This window comes from Onychomys torridus, chromosome 4 (genome assembly GCF_903995425.1).
Source record: "Onychomys torridus chromosome 4, mOncTor1.1, whole genome shotgun sequence".
Lineage (NCBI taxonomy): Eukaryota > Metazoa > Chordata > Mammalia > Rodentia > Cricetidae > Onychomys > Onychomys torridus.
In genome coordinates, this window is record NC_050446.1 from 135376652 (window position 1) to 135394026 (window position 17375).

Consider the following 17375-nt stretch of genomic DNA (forward strand, 5'->3'; position numbering starts at 1 on the left):
GCCAGGTTTTTCGACCACTAGTCACAAGGTAGGCAGAGGCATGTGGTGCTAGTTTCTTAAGGGAATGAGAGCAGAGGAGGTCCTTGAAGTGGGGTGCCTGCTTATCAGGGGCAGTGCTGCCCACTGAAGCTCATTGCTCACCACCTCAGAAAGCCCAGAATAGCAGGTAGAGCAGGAGGTGGGGGGGGGGGCTCGTTTTTCCCCACAGATGGCATAGCTAATTATCCCCATTTGCGTAGCACCTTACACCTTTGTAGACTTTTTTCAGAATGTTGGGAAACAGATGATTGTGTCTGTTTTTGTAGCCATATGAGGACTTTTTTCATTAGCAAGATAAGGCTGGGCCATCTGTGTGTTTCAGTGTGGAGTTTGCCAGCAGCCAAACACTGGAAACTTTGAGACAAAAGCCGAGTAGGATGCACCCAGCTGGCCAAAGGCAACCAGCTCCAAACCCCCCAGGTGCCTGGCAGGGTCCGGGATTCAAAACCGACAGCGGAGGGGCTGTAGCCCGGTTGGTTGGTGTACACTTCCTCAGTGCTCCGCCCCCTCCCTCCAATTAGCCCTGACTGGCTTGTTTCCAAGCCCAGGTTCATGCAAAGCCAGGACTTTCCAGAAAAAAGCCCATAGCCCAGAAGTCCCATGCTAAACACTCCTAAGTAGTTGAAGTCCTATGTACAGGTAGCTGTGCCCAGCTGTAGACGCATCTTCTACGTCAGCCTCCATGCCCAAGGCTCAGGGACATCATGGAAGGGAGGCCAGAAAGAGCAGAAGAGCCAGGGAATGGGAGGAGGGCTGTGACAGGCAGGCTTCTGCATACACGTAGCTATTGTGTTCATGATTACCTGCACAATATCAAACCAGTAAAAATTCCAACTTGGATGGGAGAGGAACCCCCATGCCCACCCTTGGCAAAGGGGCTATTGGCAGTTGACAGCTGCTTAGGGAGCAGTCACCTCTGTTGGGAACACGGCCTGTGGTGGGGGGTACTAAGGGAGGAGTCACTGTCCTTTTGGAGCATGGCTGGTGGTGGGTTGTGCTAACTTCCCTTTGGGAACACGGCCTGTGGTGGGATGTAGATGTAACAGTCTTATTATTAAATAAGAAACACGGAGCCAAATGCAGAGTTAAAAGCCCAAGAGGTCAGAGCAGTAGCTGAGAGCTGAGACTTAAAACCCTTTCTTACCCTTCCTGCCGCTGCCTTCCCTCCCCTCAGAAAGAGACCTACTTCCTGTGTGTCTATCTTTTTATTGACTTTCTGTTCTGCCTTCTCCTCGTCACTGCCTGTCTGTACAGACCTCCAGGTCTTCTATGGTTGGTATTGAGATTAAAGGCGTGTGTCTGCCATGCTGGCTGTGTCCTTGAACTCACAGAGATCCGCCTAGCTCTGCCTCCCAAGTGCTGGGATTAAAGGCGTGTGCCACCACCGCCCAGCTTCTGCTATGGCTTGCCATTAGCTCTGACCACAGGCAACTTTATTTATTAACATACAAATAAAATCGCATTTCAGTACAAATAAAATACCACCATAGAGGGATGATAGATATGATCAAAACACAATGTATAAATGTTCAATTTTTCCACAAATTAAGTTACAAATACTGTTAAGTTCCTCGGCTGTGTGTCACCTCCTGCTCTGAGCCGGATGTCCTGGAGAAGCTGTGACTGACAACCATACCAGGTCCCCAGTCCCAGAACTGATATGGCAGTAAGTGGCTGTAGGAGCTAAGTCCTAGCTGGAGACCTCCACAAGCTGCATAGGTCAGGGCCCTCTGTCAGCGTCCTGGCTGGTCCTCTTGGCCATTCCCTGTCTGTGCCTGTGTCCCACTGTAGCGTGACTTCCTGGGGTTAAAGCCAGTTGAACTCTGTCCAGCAATGGAGACCTCCAGAGGGCTGGGCCTGGTGAGGACTCCTGAGGGCATAGAGGGATGCATAGAGGGCTGAATAAGAACAGACAGGGGTAGGTCTCCACCCTCTGCAGATGGGGACAGCTGGGATCAGACCCAGGCAAGCAGGGGCAGGTGAGGACAGATGAAGGCGGACAGGGGCAAGTGGGGTTGGCCACTGGCAGGCACGGGGGGACAGCTGGTCACAGGTGAAGACAGATAGGGTAGGAGTGGGGAGGCAAGGGCAGAGCTGCTTCCTCTAAGGCTCCTGGGTAGAGTCCATTTCCCAGCCACTATCCTTTGGACCCTCCTCCAGAGCTCCTAGTACAATGCCCCCTCGATCCCTACCTCTGACCCTCTAACTTCCCTGGTGTAAGAACCCTGTGAGGTCTGTACCTCACATACTCAGGCTAATTTCCTACCTCAACGTCCTTAACTTTTCATCTGCAGCCCCACTAGAGACACAGGGATCAGGCCCTGGGGGTCTTTGGGGGCCATTGTTCAGCCTCCTCAGAGCAAGATGCTGAAAAAAGTGAAGACAGGGTGGATGGCAAAGGTGTCTCTGAGGGAGGGAGAGAGAGGAGCTGGCTGGCCTATATCTCAGCACGGTTGGTGCAATCACACCAGGGTGCTGATGGTAACGGTGGTCTACTGCCATCATCAGTGAGCCATCAGAAGCTAGTCCAGTGATGATGACTGTGGTCACCTGGAGGAGTCAGGGCCATCTCATGGGTGCCAGCTGTCTTACTTGTGTCTTCCCAGAAGAAGGACCTGCCCCTCCCACTCCGGGTGACTGCCACACTCAGTGCAGTGGGCCAGGCATGGGTTACTGGAACGGACTGGTTTGGAGGCCACAACAGAGACGTGTTTGTAAGAGTGGCAGCCAGGGCCCCGGCCCTGGGATCAAGTCCCACCTGTGCACTTTAAGATACCACTGCCCATCTGAGCCTAGGACATTATGTGGTCCGTGGCCAAGCCTGAAACATCATGTGGTCCATGGCTTGTCATTCTTACAGTCACCTGCAGAACAGGCCTAGATCGAGGAAATGTGGATACTATGAGTGTCAAAGGAGCTAACTCACATGTGACTTCCCTTTGGGGTCTGGATGCCCATCTATTTATTCTAGTCCTATGTGGGGCAGTTCCTGAGCCCCTCCTGGTGGAGGCACAGCTGGGACCATCACACTGGGCAAGGGAGAACCAGTTATGTTTAGAAGCACTCTGTTCACCTAAAGCGCATCAGCTGCACCAGTCCCACAGCTGCTCCTGGGGTAGCGCCTGCAGGGTCAGCACTCTGGCCTGGCACCCTGAGTGTAGCACCAGCTGCAGATGATGCTGCACCACCTGTCCAGGATTCCTGCAGCAGCTCGTACAGGCCTTGGATTTTGTTCACTACCAATACGCTGGAGATGGACCTCCGTCACCTGCCTGCTTGGGCTCCGCTGTTCCTTGTGGGCTGGTTAGTGAGTTGAGAAGAGGCCTCCTTCACACCGGCCCCTGGTCCACTCCAGACGAACAGACGATGCCCTCACCAGCGAGAGTGGCCACACTGTGATGTGGAGAAGGCCCCTCACGCTCATGAGCAGTCCTGACAGAAGCAGGTCAGAACCGTACCCAAGCTTTGGAACTGTTCCAGCTTCTTTCCTTTGCTGTGATAAAAACACTCTGACCAAAACAACACAGGAAGGAAGGGATGAATTTCAGCTGACAGGTTACAGTCCGTCACGGAGGGAAGTCAGGACAGGAGCTCAAACAAGAACTTGATGCAAAAGCCGCATACTCTGTGGTGGACTCTGGCATTCTCTGGGTGTGTGCCCAGGAGTGCATAGCTGGACTAGCAAGAAACATAACCGGCGAGATATCCAGCAACAGGTGAAGCGATGGTGAAAATGTGGTTCATATGCAAAAGGAAGTACTATTCAAGTGTAAAGAAAAGTGAAATTTGTAGGAATAGATGAGCTCATAAAATATATTAAGCACAGTGTCCCAAACTCAGAATGGAAAAACAAATATGTTCTTCCTCGTGTGTAGACCCCAGCCTATAATGTATACACAAATGTACATATAGTGCGTGCAAGTATGAGCATGTGTGTGTGTGTGTGTGTGTGTGTGTGTGTGTGTGTGTGACATGACAAGTATGGGTACAGTACAACATTTATGGAGACTGAGGGAAAGCAGTACCGGGGATGAGGGTGCAGGTAAAGGGCACGTGGGTCACAAGAGTGGACAGGAAGCTAATTTTCTTTTTCTAGTTCCACTCCATCATAGTTTCTTTTTCTTTTTTCATGATAGATAAGTGAACCCAACTTTCCGAATATTGAAGAAACTAGAACCATGAAACAAAATATGCATAAATTGTGCAGCTTGATACTAAAGGTGTGAAAACCTAAGCAGAGCTCTGTGGCCTCAGTGAGACAGAGTTTGGGACTGGCCAAGTGTCTGGCAGGCTTCCCTGAATCATCTATGTGCTGCTCTGATTTGTGAGCTAACTAGAATAAAGTGTTATTTTAATATTTATCTTTATTATTTTTAATTATGCATCTGTGTGTGGGTATGCGCTTTTGAATGCAAATGCCCCTGAAGCCCAGAGGCCTTGGATCCCCTGGGGAGCTGGAGTTAGAGGCAGTTTGGAACCTCCTGGTGTGGGTTCTGGGAAAGCAACTCAGGTCCTCTGGAAGAACAATACATGCTCTTAACTGCTGCACCATCTCTCCAGCCCCATAAAGTGTTGTTTTTAATAATAGAAAATACACAGTTTCTTTCATTCCTCCCAACCCAAAGAGATCATTTCTCCTTCATCCTTAAGCCATTCCTCTAAATAATGGCCACGCCAAATCCCCAAGCCCGCCAGAGCTGTGAATTCTAAATGCAGGCAGCTGTGTTCGGGCTGCCCTTATCACACAGCCTCTCCAAAAAAGGTAGCCTGTGAGTGGAACACCCCAGCGTGCCTGGGAGTGTCTGACAAGGGGCTGCCTCTCTGGCTAACTTCCTGAAGAAGAGGTGGTTTCTGAGGGCTTCTGTTCTGCCGAGACTGTTCAGATGAAGACTTCGAAGTGGGCAAGAAAGGACCCCACTTTCCTGAAACGCAGGAAACTCCCTCATGAGGTTCAGACTGCAGCTTCTTGCAGCTGCTGATGAGAAGGCTCCCCAGAGCCCTCTGTGTCTCCTGCATTTCTCAGCAGCTGAAGCAGAGGAGTGAAAGGCTGACCCTGGAGGGGCAGATGCCCCAGCTGCCACACCAGCAGCATCCAGGTTCTGCGGGTCACTCCTGAAGGCAGGGGCTGCCTTGTGTGTTTGGGTGACATTTAGCCCCAAGGGATTCTTCCCTGTGAAGCACCTGTGCCCTGTGTCAGCACCATAGGCTCCTGTGTTGGGTTCGGCTCCCAGGAACAGGCAGAGATTGACAGGTGATGTCGGCCGGGGAGATGAGTTGAGCTATGGCTCTGCAATCATGCCTTCTGTCTTACATTCTGTACATTGTAGCTTGCTTCCCTCTCCACAGTGGTTGTAAAATCTACAGGAAGCTCACTTCCTCCTTGACCCATTCAAATCTGCAAGGTTTCAAATTATAGGTACCATGTCAAGTGTTTCCCTGGGCTCAGTTGTCACAAACACCTTTGTGAGTACAGAAGTGACATTATCATGCAGTCTTTCTCACCATAGTGAGTCAGTAAATCAGACTCTGCCAGCTATGGGCTCTTGCCTGGTAGCTTTTGGATGCTGTGCTAGGTCAGACAGGATCAGAGAAGTTTAGCAAGTTCTACAGGGCCACACAGCTTGCTCCACTAGCTCCAAGTCCTGGACTCTTGCAAAGCAGCATGTTGTACTCCTTGGCCACATCCTATAGTCAAAGCACATAGTAGGTGCACTCTGAGGTGGAACCCAACAAGAAAAAAATTGGCATGGATTGTGCTCTCCTCCACAAGTCTTTCTCAGTAGCCAGGGGGATCCAGGCCGAAGGCCACATTGCTCTGAAAGAGCATGTTCCTTTTAAGTAATGCCTGGAATCTTCTGATGTGCACTCAGCAGGGGCTTCAGAGTCACTAGGAGGAAATGGTTCATTCGGATGGGCAGGGATGATGGACTAAGCAGGTGGGTGGGGCCAAATGGTAGAGCTTGTAGTCTGAGCAGTCTCCTCACAAGAAACCACTGGAGGAAAAAATCTCTCCTGGTCCACTGACCTTCCTTTGTGTTTTAATTTACACCCAGGAGTAAAGCGTCATATAAGTCTTAGGCATTTGGCTGGACGTCTTCAGTGCTGTCCTAAGAATCGAGTCTATTGAGATCTAGTGTTGAAATTATCCTAGATAATCACCTTGCTGAAGTCATTTGCATAACAGACATCACAGACCGGTTCCCTACAGGCATGATTGTCAGCCAACTATCTGCCGTTTCTGTCTGGACAGGAGGGGCATGATGGTCTTTGAGGACACTTGGGGATCAAGTCAAGGACCACATAAGACCATGTTTCCATCTTTTCCAAGTTGACTTCATTAGCCAGCTTTTACCCAGCCCCAAATTCAGCCGCCAGCATGGAGCTCAAAGAAGTCAACATCCCCAGAGACATATTCCTACAAAACAGTCCTTTCCCCAACTGTGGAGACTTGATGACCAGCATTTACCTGGCCTCCTTTAGAGAAATAGGGTGTACTAGCAATAATGGGTGGAAGAAGCCTTTGGACTGGACTCTCCCAGCTGGTGAAAATAGAAAAAGAATTGTGGAGGAATGTGCAGTCCACCCCAGCCTTCCCCTTAGCCAGCGATGAGATAGGAAACCCACAGCCTCCATCTCTGCAGGGCCCTGCAACCTTAGAGAGAGGGAAGTCCCTGGAGTTTGTTTACCAGCTGAAGAACTGCAGCTCTGTTCGGCTGAGGGAGCATTTGACCAGGGAGATGCCTATTAACAGTTTCTCTGGACACAGGACATGACTTGGGGGGCATGACTGCTTTCTTTTTTTTTTTTTTTCCCTTTTGAGCTGAGGATCAAACCCAGGGCCTTGTGCTTGCTAGGCAAGCGCTCTACCACTGAGCTAAATCCCCAACCCCCATGACTCCCTTCTTTTGTGAAAAAGATAACAAATGCAGAAGGCATGGTGGTACTCTCCCAGTGCCACACATGGTCTGTCACTGGAGTATGGGTGACCCTGACCCTTACTGCCACACGTGCCATGGTGTCCCCAGCACAGCCACTGGGGCTGGTTTCACCTTCCCACTTCCTGTGAGTTCGGTGTGACCGTCAAGCTTGCTTCTCCCGCGAAACTGGGAGAAAAGCAAAGTGTGTTGCTCCACCACCACCACCACCACCCAGCAATCGGGACGACAATATTGTGACTGACAGAATCTGTGGCTTGATCACATGCTCTTTAGAAGCAAGACAGGGTTGGAGACAGGCCATCCCAAATCTTGGCAGCTGCTCCCTTGAGGGTGATCCATGTGGAAGGCAACAATGATGGAGAAGTCATTGAGAAGGACTGTGGTCTTTTGTCTGTGGAAATGTCATTTCATAACTGATACTTCTCATCACATCTCTGGGACACTATACCCATATCTCAGATGCCCAGTCCTGTAGGAGTGTTAGGGTCCCATGCTGGGAGGGGGTTCAGAGGGTATTACTTGTGCCCCTGTTTCTTCTTCAGGACTTTGCTGTGATGTTCCTGGTGGCCTCTGGTCTCTGTGGAACAGGTCCCTCTGTCTGGGTGAGCTTATCAGGTGTGGTCATAACTTGCCCTTCCTTGGATTCCTATCCAATCATGGCTCCATCAAGAGCATTCCCTGAGCCCCAGGACCAGCCCAAAATTCCTGAGGCTTTCCCAGAAGTTGGCCCTGTGGAGTCCCTAACAAATTCGCCACCCAGCAGCCCAAGGTCCCTAAGCACTATTGCCTCCCAAGAGTGTGTCTGCTTTTGGCTCATGGTAGAGTCCACCTTGCCCCAATAGGGACCAAGCAACCTAGACACCATCTGTGCCAAAAATTGCATTCCTTGGTTTCCAGGCACCCAAGGGTCTGCTTATCTCAAGGGGTCTCCATGTACCTTGAAATTATGCATTGTGTGTCCCATTGTAAAGAGGTTTTCCTCGGAGAACCCGGCAGAGACTGCCAGGGCAGACCAGGAGAGTAGAGATGGGGAACGTGTTTGCATTTCCTAAGCCGTTTCTTGTTGACGCTAGGAAAATGGCTAGCAGCCAGTGTGGGCGCCTTGATAGTGGAGCCCAGATGGCAAAGTTCAGGCTCATATTTGGATTTAGGCCTGAAGCTGACAAAAAGCCAGACTAAGGCTGCCTCAGCCTGGGGAGCCCCACCCCCACCCATCTCACTGCTGAGCTTCCAGACAGGCCTAAAGTCCCCGCCTCTTCCTCCTGCACTTTTAGGAGCTATTCTTCCCACCTCCTGTCTGTATGAGACATGTACGCCTACCCAGAGTGACAGGTGTGTGTCCCCACTTCTAGCAGTGGCTAGGACTTCGGACAGTGGCTCCAGGCCTTCCCAGGCTTCAACTCTCCTTTCTTCCCAAACATCTGCAGGATCTCTCTCTTCATAAGAGTTTAAGAGAAGGGGCTGTGCCTTCTTAAGGCTGAAGCCAGAGCAGGGAAAATGCAGAACAGGGAACAGCCCAGTATGGCCCTAAATGGAGAAAAGCAAGAGTGGGAAGAACAGGACCTGGGACCCATCACCCACCCTCCATGAACAGAAAGGGAGTGGTAGAGGGGCTCTGGACAAGAAAGAGTCATCTCCCTACCTGGGCCCTAACTACAAGTGATTTCATTAGCCCCATCCTGATGTGCAAGACACTAATGAGAGAGAGGTTGGCAGCTCTAAAAATAACCCACTCGTCCTGTTCCTTGCTTTAAAGACACAGCCACAGTGGAGCCACTGTCAACTCCAACATCTTTCTCACCACCTCCAGTGTGTGTTCAGAGCCTTTAGGGGAGACAGCAGCCCTGCCTCTGGTAGTTGAGACAAGAGGCCAGCAGCAGGGAAACAGGATGGGAGAATGTGCTCCATGCCCTCTGCTCCCACAGCACCACATGCACTGAGGCTGCTGGCAGTTAATGGTGTACTGGGTTAGGCAGACACAGTAACATTGGTGTAGGCTAGACCCAGTGGGGCGTGTAAACTGAAGAGGCGTGCCAATGTGCCATACTTGAAGTATAGGTGACTTATGGCTCCTGAGGGAGCCCCCTGCCTAACTGATGCATCCTGGGGGCAGAGGCCATTTTTTACAGTTGTAGTGTTCCCATCTGTAAAACATGGAGAGGCTGGGTAGATGTCTCTGTCAATGAAGTACTTCTGAGGACCTGAGTTCAATCCCCAGAAACCCCATTTCAAAAAATAAAGCTGGATGTGGTGATGTGTGTTTGTAATCCCAGTGCTGGGGAGGTAGAGACAGTTTAGCCTGCTTGGTGAGTTCTAAGCCAATGAGAAACTTTGCCTCAAAAAAAGGGGGTGAATGGAGTCTAAGGAACAATACCCAAGGCTGTTCTCTGGCTTCCACATGCACACACACAGAGCACATATACACAAACATGCATATGCATCTACATATGCATGTACACCATTGCAGGTGCTGTAGTGCTGGTACAGGCTCATATGGAGCTCATGAATCAGAGGTGTGCTAGCATGCCATGCCTGGGGTGTTCCCACCTAAGAGATGTCTTCTGGCTGCTGCCTCTGAGCTCCCTGCCTAGCTGATGCATCCTGAAGGTATAAGCTGCATTTTAGGTTTGAGTGGTGCCTATGTAAAAGGGGGATGGTAGTGCCCCCCACGATGACTGCATGGGACTGAAGGGGGTACCTGGATACTGTGATCCACTCCAGTCTGACACATAGTTCCAAATGATTGTACCAGAACCACTGATGTCATCATCATGATCACCTGTCAGTCACCAGTCTCTGTCAATCACCAATACCACGTCTGTCTATCAGCAACAGCAGCAGCAGCATAACAATTGTCAGTCATCACCAGCTCTGTCTGTCATCATTATCATCATCCTTGTCATCACTCCTGTCAATCATCATCACCCCATCAGTTGTCATCATCATCAGCTATGTCACATCATCATCATCACCCCTGTCACTCATCATCATCAGCAGCAGCAGCTCTAGTATCATCATCATCATCCCTGACACTCATTATCATCATCAGCTCTGGCATCATCATCATCATCATCATCATCATCATCATTATCATCATCCTCATCCTCATCATCCTCATCACCCTGTCACTCATCATCATCACCACTGCCATTCCTGAATTGTCATTATCCATCACAAGGGCTAAGGAGGGGCATGTTAGTTCATACCTGTCCAGATTAGAAATGGCACACACTCCCAGCAGCACCTGAGGCCCACCATAGAAAGGTCCAGAGCCACAGAGCCATGACAGTAAAGAACACTCTATAGTATGACCACCACCTGCTCCAGGAGATCCCAGCACCCCATATAGGACCCTTTTCCCAAGCACCATTGTCAAGGAGGGTGTGCAGAGCTAGCTTAGCAGAATTGCCCACAACCCCAACTGTGACCTTGCAAGACTTCACAAGCATGCTGCTATACCCTGTTTTCGTTGGGCTGAAGACAGGGACATGAACAGACACCTCTGCCTAGTTTCCTTAGAAAGCTCCTTCTGGAAGTCTCTAGAACAAAACAGGAAGGCAACCAGCAAGACCAGATGGACAGAGGCACAATAACTGCAGACAGGGTGGATTTGACACCTGAGAAGTCAAGGTTCTGGAGTCAGTGGGGGCTCTGAGGAGGGGAGAGACAGCCAAGCACCCTAGGAAAGCTCTGCCCTGGTGTTCACTGAGCTCTGACACTCATCCCCTCTTCTGAGATGTGCCCATTCCCATATAAGTTTGTGAGCATTCATAAGGATGATAGCCTCTGAGTGCCCAGCAGAACATGGGGTAGACCCTGAGCTGATGCTGAGTGGATGGGTGAGTGGATGGGTGAATATCCAGGAAATGTTAGTTGTATCAGTTCACCCAGGCAATGTTACTTTCAAGGAGGAAAAAGCCCTTCTCTGAAGAATCCTGAAATCCCCCCTATTTTCCCAAGGAGTCTAAGGGACTCCACAGTCTTAAAGAACAGTGGTGACAACCAGGCTACATCTGTAGAGTCCTCCAGAATTCCATCCCCCAAGCTGACATTCATGAGGATGGCTACTCCAGAGCCCTTCTGCCTGCTGATGCTCAGGCAACCCCCAGGCCAGTTTGAGAAGGGCATCAATGTCTAGCCCAGCATTTTTCACCAAGCATGAGAAAGATGAGTCCTCTGGGTTCTGGGAACAGCAGGGTAGAAGAGGCTGTGGTGTTCCATGGGCCCGAAAGCCCTCAGTGAAGTGGAGTGTCTGTGGCTAGATTAGAGGATTCATTAGGGATTTCTTCAATTAAGAGCCACTGTGTTCCACCCTAATGAGGCATTGGTGGAGTTTATTAATGAGGTGCCCACGGCTCGGTTTCTCCAACCACTTAGAAAAGCCAGTCGGAATGATCAGCCCTCTAAGACTGACTATTTCCTGCACCCACTTCAGTATTGCCCAGTACAGCAGCATGGTGATCCACATAACCAAAGGACCACTGTTAATGCAAGGAGCCAAAGTCCCCCTCTTACCCGGGGAAGTCCCTCCGCTTCCCAGGGAAGTCTGTCCCCTGCCTGTCCCCTCCCTCCTGACTAACTCAGGGCAGTTCTAGACAAAGCTCAAACACCTCAGAGAGCCATGGATAGCTGGGACCCTGCTGACCTTGCCTAAGCTGCTTTCTCACTCCTGATTTCTGTTTTTACCTGAAGCCATGAATATTAAATAAAGACTTGGGGAGCCTAGTGGTGCCACGCTGGGGAGACGGGTGCTAGGAGACTGTAACCTGCACATGTTTCACTGCAGGTGACTTTTTGTGGGCAGAATGAGCATTCTGGAATTTCCCATCAGTGAGAGATGCAAAGTCATCATGGTGTGAGATTACTGTGACAATGACTGTGTCCATTCCAGAGAAGTCCACAGCAGGCAACTCAGCCATCGTGCAGGAAAGAGGCCTCCATCCCTCCTCTGAAGCAGGCTTTCTCATACTCCTAAGGGCCTGATTTTTCTGGAAACTGGATGTTGGTTGAGTGGGCAGAGAATGTCTGTCTTTGGTACATTTGACTTTGCGTAGTAGATCAAGTGTGTGGAATGACAACAGAAAGGGCACCCTTCCTGCCCTGCCCGGCCACTCTAGGACTCACGTCTTCTACCATGGTCATTGTGATTGACAGCCCACGTTGACACACTGGGATTAAGTAATTCGCTGGGGTCACAGTCTTAGAAACATCTGTGTGAGTTGTGTCCACATGAGACTGTTGCTCAGAATTCCCTGGGCCTTCTCCCTGTCCACCTGTCCACTCTCCCCTCCCCAGCCCTGACAAGCCTGATTTCCTGCTGTGCCACATAGCGCCCTTTTTCTTCAATGCTGGGAAAGCCAGGCTTGCCTAATGCACCATCTTCTCAGCCCTCACTCAGTATTCTGTATCGAAGCTCCATCCAATATCCACAGTCACAGCAAGGGAAACTGGAGTTTGTGCATTTATCCCCTGTCCTTTCTCAAACACCTGGCAAGGCAGCTGCTGCCAACCCTGAGCCCATGGATGGTGGGAAGCCTGAACTCCTTCTGAAAATGCTCTTTCCCTGTGCCATCTCTGCTCAAAGCTGCCCTATGAGAGGGCCTGAGAGCCACAGTCTCCTCCACCCTCTAGAACAGGTCCCCAGCAGAGCCTCAGCTAGTAATTCTAGCCTCCCCAAAGGATGGTAAGTTTTCTGAAGAGGGCTCATCCTCATCCTGGACTGGTGATGGGGCCTATGTGAGTGTTCAATAACACTCATTGTATAAGTGTTGGTACCCAGGCCACAGGTTCAAACTCCAAAGTCATCTTCCTATATTGCCCTCACTGTACCAAATGTGTGTTCTAAAAATCTCTACCAACACTCCCTTTAGGATAGTGAACCGATGCTGGGGTGGTGGTGGGGTCAAATACAGAGACTTTGTCCCAGAAGAAACAGGGATCAGGACTGGAGAGATAGTTCAGCAATAACCTGAATCCAGTTCCCAGCATCCATGGGTAATTCACAACCTCCTATAACTCCAGCTCCATGGAATCCAACGCCATCTCTGGTCTCCATCAGTACCTTTGTTCACGTGCACACAGCCACACAGAGACACATAGACACAATTAAAAGTAATAAACCTTAAAGGAAGAGTAAGCCATGAGGACCAGACAATGAACTTGAGCCCTGGTAGAACAAGCTAGTTCAGCCACATCAACATAGGAGATGGTTTCCGGAATAGGGCAAAGGGACCTTTGCAGAGAGCTGAGTTCTGCTGGGATTCTTAATGGACTGAATCCTGTGTGCTAACAGTTCAGACAGGAACAATGCAGGCAAAGGAGGCATCGACATTCTGATATGGCTCACCTAGTCCATATATCCTCTAATAGTCAGGCCGATGGTCTATCCTCATAGAGTGAGCAGCACTGAACATCTAAGCCAACAGAGGACCACGTGACTGCTGAAGGACTTGCAAGTCCAAAGTCAGGAGCCATGTGCACGGGCCATCATCCCCCTCCCTCACCAGGACAGTGCCACCTTGGCTCAAGGCATCCCTTGGTGAGGTCAGCAGACCAAACCACACTTTCTAGAAACAGCTTCCCTGTTTCATCAGCATATGGCCACCTCAGGATCTACTGAACAACAAAAAACCAGAGTAAATGAAGCCAGCCTCCAGCCCTGTTCTAGGCCGGCAAGCAGGGGTCCAGGTGAGCCACAGGCAGGCAGCTCCCTAGCTGGCGGGCATGGCACCCTGTGGTATCTGGCAAACAGCACCTCCAGACTCCACAGGCCATTTGGGAAAAAAACAGAGAGAAGCAGTTCCTTTGGCCCAGCCCCTTATGATGGAGACACTGTCATGGGGCAGGAGGGGCAGGTGGCTCCTGAGAGGTCTGTGGCATACCTGCATGTGGCTAAAGTGTACACAGAAGAAAACATCTGGGAGGACTTCATAGAAAGTGATCCTTCACGCAAATTAGCTGCCATCATCAACAGATCTGCTGTGCTCGCTTGCAGGAGTTCATCAAGAGTGGAGTCTGTTGATATTCCCTCAGAGAAGACAGGGTGGGGAGGTCATGACCCTCACCTGAGATTCCAGCAGATTCCTCCTGCGCTTCCCATTCATCTGCATGCAGTTCTACCTAGTTGCACATGACCTTGGGGTCTCAGGCAGTGCTAGAGTAATGGACTGGGGAAGGTCAACAGGTGGGGATAGGGGTCTCCACCTACGCTGGGTGAAAATTTTTCAGTGTAGCTCCTTTAAGGTCACCCATAGTCTACAGAAAAATCATCACTCATGTTCTGTAAGCAAGCCTGACTCATTGATTCCCCAGAGTACATTTTGGTGGAATCATACTGTGGCCTGTCACTGGGGCTTCATAAGGAATTCCCTTCCTGGGAAGGAATTCTCAAATCAGACCGCTGCATGGGACCCAGGAGCCTGCCTACAGCTCCAGTGACACCCTTCGAATTCCCAGGCTAGGTTGGTGGGAATGAGAGAAACAGCTTCTGCTCCAACAATAACCTCAGCTCTACCCCACCAGACCTTTTGTAACAAAACCCATCAGAGTGTCGAGCCACATGTCCCAAATGCCCCTGTTGCTCTGCTCTGAGGAAGTTCTGTGTCCAGTGGCTTGGTACTCCAGGGCATCATCACCCCACTGCTCTCAAACATGCCAGCACAAAAAGAGGTAGCCCCCTCTCTGCATGGACTCTCACCTGGGAGCCAGGGATGCAGGCTGGAGCAAGCTGCAGGACAGAGAGCCTGCTAAAGGGTGCAGGGCTCCGGCGTAACTGTAACTGTTCCCCAGCTGCACACAGTTCCTCACCTAATGATGGGTGTTCTGGCCACACATCACAGCAGGTATAAGACAAAGATGCAGGTGGAAGAGAACGGAGCCAGGAGAGGGCACCAGTGCATGACCCCTGCCAGGGCTAACTGTTCAAGTCTCATTAAGGAAGAGCTTTGTTTCCAGTGGGTTCCTTATCAACAATAGCAACAGTTCACACAATCACACATCCACAAGGTCATCTCCACCCATCACACTCAACTAAGCATCTTCTATGATCCTCCACAGGTTCATTCCATCCTCAGCCCAGGGCTGTCTCAGGGCCTTTGACTGCTGTCCCACCTCAGGACATTTCCTCTGACACTGAGGAGGGACATACACTGCCTCTATACTGCCCCCTCTAACCTCCCCTGTTGTCCTGGCCACCGGAGTTTTGTTTACACACTGGCTTGTCCATTTGTTATCCTCTGCACACCAAGATCTACTTGAGTCTGCTTGTCCACACCTAGAACACTGGCTGGATGGTAGGGAGGCCCTGAGCAATTGTGGGAGGGAGGGCTGAAGGAGGGGGGAAGGGGAGTCAGAATGGCTGGTGCTGTGAGCTTAACAGCAGGCATGAAGCTCATCTGTTCCTCGGCAAGGATCCAGCTACACGCTCACCTCTGGCTCGTTTGATCTTTCTCAACTCACCTAACAAGGGAAATAATAAAATGATGTGTTCGCAGACACAGCACAATTCTGCTTGGGGAGACACAGTCTGCTGCCCCCATGAATGTCAGGCCACCTCTGCAAATGTGTGCCACCTCAGCTCCATCCATAGAGCCAGCAATTAAAAATGATAAGGGCTAAGGTTTAAAGCCAGCCTCCTGATGAAAGCCGAGCTTCCTTCTGAAGCGCAAGGTGGCTGGGATGCAGGGAGCACGGGATGCATCTGCAGACGTGTCTGCAAGTATGGCTGCATCTGTGCTGCTGGGTCCGTGGGGATAGGAGGGGTGTAGGGTAACATTTTAGACAAAGGTATCTGAACCCTTCTGGAAAGACAAAAGAAATAGTGTTGGGCTGAGGACCCATTATGATGGCTGTGTGTTCATGTTCAGGGAGTGCTAGACTGCTGGGCTGTGGGAGGGACTCTTCCACACAATGGGGCTTTGAAAGGAGCTTTGACAGGTGAGATTCAGCCCCTGGTGTAACTTAAGAGATGCACACAATGCCAGGAGCAGTCCAAGAGCATCAGCAGGCTTCACTGTTTGAGCCTTAGACAGACAGATATTCAGACTGTCCTGACGCCAGGCGCAGTGCTCAGCAGTGCACCCTTGCAATGCCAACACTCAGGAGGCTGGAGCAAGCACATCTTTGTGAGTCTGAAGCCATCTTGGGCTAAATAGTGAGACCTTATCTCAAAAAAATTGAGGCCCTAATATGGAAAAAGAAGGAAGGTGTTTGTGATGGCCCCAAAACAAGCGGCAAGGATTCAATGTAGTGTGGGCTCTGCCCACAGGTCCTCTGCTTCAGTGGCATTCAGCTCTGCACTGCCTTCTAGCCCCAGTCACTCTGGCTGTAACTGACTTCGGCGATGCAGTTTGTTTTTCACACACAGGATTGCACACAGCACACAGGACTCCAGTGCCTGCTGGAATCCTCTGCAGATAACCTGCTGCAGCCCAAAGGGCCTTCTTCATCACCACCCCTGACTCCAGAGAGCTCCCTGCCACCACCCATGGAGGAGTTAAGAGATCAGTCCCCAATGCTATCAAGTTGGTTTTACTAGGAATTGGCTTTCAGAGTGCAGGGGCTTATCTGATCTCACCACAACCCAGCCACTGTGGTTTTTATCTTTTTTGGTAACAACTGGGGGTCAGCAATGATGGGTCCACTGGATGTTGCTGATTTTAATTTGTATATGACTGAAGCAAACAGTTTGCTAATTTCTTTTCATTTGGAAAAAAAAGTTCCTCCACCAATGGAAAAGTAAATAGTGCTGGGGAGCCACAGCCCAACCCTTTGTCCATCTAGAAATGGGGACCTTCCAGTCCTTGTTGTCTGGAAAGAAAGAATTCAGTTGAAAGACACAGATAGGTTAAGCAGAAGTTTGTTAGTAAAGCAAAGCTGCCCCAAAGTGGAGAACAGTCCACTGGGCTCTGCCTTATGATTTTACAAATTTATTCATTAATTTGTTTGGTTATGTGAGGGGCAGCACATGCTGCAGTGTTCACATGGCAGTTGGGAGACAACTTGTGGGAATCAGTTATGTTCTTCTGACATGGATCCTTCATCAAGTGAGCTGTCTCACCAGCTAGCCCTGCATTGTGGGGTTTCCATTTTAAGTAATGAGTTGTGTAGCATACTCATGGAGTAAGAGTGACCCTTACCTCTCCCAAATCATAGTGTACTCCATTTTAGAGTAGTCCTGGAACTCACTCTGTAGACCAGGCTGGCCTCAAACTCAGAGGTCTGCCTGTCTCTGCCTTCCAAGCACTGGTATTAAAACATGAGCCCCTATGCCAGGCTTGAAAGTGTTTCTAAATATAATGAGACCAGACATTTCTGCTCTGTCAGTACAAGTGAAGTTATAATGACATCAGGTTACTTGGGGATCCAGGCCCTTTGACAGAGAAAAGTGTTAGAGAATGA

General features: G+C 50.3%; 1 protein-coding gene across 2 annotated transcripts in view; it reads left to right on the plus strand.

Annotated features, from left to right (window-relative positions):
- Cdh4 (cadherin 4) overlaps nucleotides 1-17375 on the plus strand; it is a 470314-nt gene that overhangs the window by 316684 nt on the left and 136255 nt on the right. The window lies entirely within an intron of this gene.